This window comes from Osmia lignaria, chromosome 13 (genome assembly GCF_051020975.1).
Source record: "Osmia lignaria lignaria isolate PbOS001 chromosome 13, iyOsmLign1, whole genome shotgun sequence".
Classification (NCBI taxonomy): Eukaryota; Metazoa; Arthropoda; class Insecta; order Hymenoptera; family Megachilidae; genus Osmia; species Osmia lignaria.
The window spans coordinates 5,685,907-5,689,917 of record NC_135044.1 but is presented as its reverse complement, the minus strand read 5'-3'; the positions used below and the strand labels follow the sequence as shown (position 1 = coordinate 5,689,917).

Sequence of the window (4,011 nt, the reverse complement as noted above, 5' to 3'; positions counted from 1 at the left end):
CTGTTAACAAAAAGACAACTACTCTTAGTAACTGCTCTCCGTGGATACGTTACTTACTTTTTCTTTACACGATAAATATAATAACGGATGCGCAAGTTTCTTTTTCAAAATCAGATATCGTCGAATGGATCGCAGTTGACCGTATAATTGAAATGCATTGAAATGGAAATTCGTTTAAAGCGGACAAAAGTTTAACATCCTATTTCTCCTGAACGATAGTCAGGAACGACACTTGGAGCAACAATGATCGGTGTGGCCGTCTGTTACACGCTAACACTTCGCCCACAGTGATACATGCCGGAAACTGTTTTCATGTTAACGTAGAACTGTCCTTACGACTTAACACCCACGCGGGACTAGCATGACCTTCTCTTTCAGTGCTCATGGACAATTCACGACGAAAGGAAGTGATCCCTCTAATTAAATCGTCTCGATTGGACGGTAGTGTTTCATCTGAGGGTTCGCCAGCAGATGGACACGGATAGAGGAAGGAGGATAAAGAATCAACTACCAGACAGAAAATATACTGCCATCTTGTGATTCCAAGGTCACTAATATCGAAGTTATGAATCTTTTCGTTACGTGAAAAAAATAATTGACAATTATTGGTACCTAAGTATCGTATTCCTTTACCACTAAGCAACAGAAGGTTTGTTTTTCTAAATATTCACTAAAACCGCATGATGAAGAACAAAGATATGCAACAGAACGAAGGATAGAAGAAAACATAGGAAAGCGAATAATAAAGGAGAAAAGAGAATAACTGTAAGGGTAGAATAAGGAGAGTCTTATCGGTCTAGGAAACGTTCTTGAAGTCAGGCTAAGTTACTCTTCTCTTTGGTACGCGGTATATACCTTCGTGTAGGAATTTCGATCGAGCCCCGAGATAAAAGGTGAATGCTTCTAAGGACTTGCGGGTTCGAGGCCGCAAGGAAGCTACCTTACATTTAACATGGCGAATATCATATGATGCACCATTTGAGGATATTGAAATGGATTAGAATTTTTAAATTTTCTGATAACAGCGACCAAGTGCAAAGAGTTAGGATACAAATATTTTTGGGGAAACATAATTTCTAATAAAATCATGTTGATATCCGAGAATGCAAAAGATTTGAAGGGAATAACGATGAGAAATTGTTATGGGAACGAGAGGAAGTGGCAGGGTAACAACAGGGAGAAGACGAAGAGAAGAAGAGAGAGAAAGAGAGGAGCGAGGAAGTGGTGGGAGAGACTCGGGAGAGACGAAGAAGAAGAGTGGGAAGTGGAGACAGAAGAACGCGGTGCCGAAGGTAGAGTGCGTGCACCCCGATCGATGAACGTCGTTCAGGGGTCACGCTGTTCCTCCCCACTACGTTCCTCGTCCACAGCCTGCCAACTTGAAAACGAAAGAGGGGACAGAGACGAAAAGAGTATACCTATAGCACATCCGCTACGAACTACGACCTTGGACGAGAAAGGTCTCGAATCGGTCCGCAAAGTAAGGGGAAAATCCCTTACTCGTCAACGATGACTACCTTCTTTACCGTCAATTTAACAATTGCTTCTATTTTTATAATTTAACGACGTTCGATTAACCCTTCGTTGGGTCAATAAAATGACGAATTGCAAATTTATTTTATAATTTATTACACAAGGATGGTAATTTTTTGAAAGAATTTATTCCCTGTTCCTTATAACCAAGAAAATAGTCTTGCATCCTACCTCGAAGGTTTTTATAAAGGTACAAACCAGTGCTTATATGCACGGTAACAACATTAATCCTACCAGCTAGAAGACCGGATCCTCTAAAAAAGAAGAAAAGAAAAAACTCAAGGGCGATTCATAAATCTTGTCGTTCCTTGCCAGGTCACCTTTGTATGCCAACCAATCACGGCTAACTGCATCGAAAAAATTGTGGGAGGAGACAAAATGATTCATATTAGGTGGTTGTATATAAAAGTATATAGCGTAAAATGGCACTTATGGAATATCGATTGGAAGCTTAAGGTTTTATGAAAATGACTGCATAAACCTTTTGCCAATACCTGCATCATTTTTATTATATTTCAGGCTTCTAATTGATATGCCATAGGTACCTTTTTATTGATACTTTTATGTCATTAAATTTCTAAGCTTCGAAATCTATCATTTGTTATGCAATGACCTAATTAATTTTATTAAATTACCACATATTAGACCAGTCTCGTTATATTTCACTAAATTGCAGAAAATCATTTAAATTGAATAAATGTTACAAATTCTGTAACAGTGGAAATTAATTAAATGTGTGCTAATTAATTTTCGATCAAAGACTCTTCGACTGCAAAGGTTAATTATTCAATTGCATGAAGTGTAGGTCATCGATAACCCTCGTAACGATTCAATTACAGGATTTAAACGAACTGTAAAGATTAGTATGAAGCATTTGAATGATTGACTTAACTTTATGTTAAACAGTATTATCCTTCTTAATCAAATAGATAAATGAAAAATTTGGCAAACTTTAAGGGATGATTTCACTTTTTCCAGAATAAATTTCATTAGCCAGGAGAATTTTTAGAACTATGTTTGACATAAAGAGAGAGACAGATCATCAATTTTTATCGATGATTATAGTTGCCGGGAACGATATGTTTTCGAGGGAAGACTGCAACCGTCGTCGGTTGAATGCACTGTAGGAAGGGGTGGCGGACGGCGCGTCTGGTTTCTATGGAAACACTGCATCGACCACCCCAACCCTTCGAGCTGTATTCCGACGAGGGTCGAGTCCGTCACCGATGGTGGTGGAACTGTCGAGGAAGGAGTAACCGCCCCTGGAGGACGGTAACTGCCGGTGCATCGTCCTTCGACGCAACACGGCAATGCGTATTTCTCGTTTACAGGGTGATCAAAAAATATCACCGCGTATATTACGCTGCTCGACTTTGTTTCACATTTATTTCACTTCCAATAAATAAAATACTCGCCGAGATTATTTTCCAAATTCTGTTACATTGATTAATTTTTAATCATTATTAAGAAGTAATTAATTATTTTCACATTAATTGCGAAATATTTGTGTATTTTCAGCAAAAAACTTGAAATAATTATTTGGCAATTCATCCCTAGAATTATTAATTTTCTGGTAACACAGTATCACTCGTGCTACTCTAAACAAATATCTAAATAATTTTCTTAATTTCTTTTAATAGTCCTGTAAAATCAAATTAGCTTAAGGTGAAATTTCACCCGTGATAGCCTTCGAGGGTTAATATAGAACGTTCGAGGAATTTGAAAATGACTGGTCGGTAAGCTGTAAAGATTTCTTAACCGTGAGAACTGTCGAAGATAAGATCTCCGAGTCCGGGTGCATGCTTTCCGCGTCGTCGAACTCGCGCGAGCATGACGCCGATATATCGCTCGCGAGAGCACGTCTTTCCGGAAGTGGCGCTCGTTTGAACCGTGGAACGGTTTACGAGCGACGCTGTTACGACGCGGAGAGCACCGGCTGTGAGCTGAACGTATTCCGGAGGTCACTGTACCCGATGAACTTCGCGATGCCGGAAGGTCGCTGTAACACACCACGCGATACGGAAAATCGATTCTAGGCTCCGATTCTCTCCCGATAACTCGTGCGCAACCATCTCCGAGCAACCAACCAGTCGTTCCGCTCCGATGCTCTTCGTACATTACGATTTTCATGAAAATAACAAGGAAAATATTGGCTCGTACTTTAAATTCTATAATTTTTCGACAGACTCCATTGATCATGGTACCATGGTATGGGCAAATTTGACCCTGTCAATATTAAAGCTATAATGTAAAAAATATTTTAATAATTCTAATCATTTTCAAATTCAACTTTCATTTCGTATATTACATTTCCAGGAGAAAAATATGGTCACCTTAATCATTAATTAAGATGCTGATTGCCACGTCATCCCTATGGGGGTGACTGCTATCATTTGCTATCTTTGAAGGGTTTAAGCCGGAAAATACTGAAAGAGGGAAGCACAGTTCCTATTTTTTCTCCTTTTTATTCAATTTATT

At 39.0% G+C, this 4,011-nt stretch overlaps 1 protein-coding gene across 9 annotated transcripts in view; it reads right to left on the bottom strand.

Annotated features, from left to right (window-relative positions):
* brat (tripartite motif-containing protein brain tumor) overlaps positions 1-4,011 on the bottom strand; it is a 79,138-nt gene that overhangs the window by 28,589 nt on the left and 46,538 nt on the right. The window lies entirely within an intron of this gene.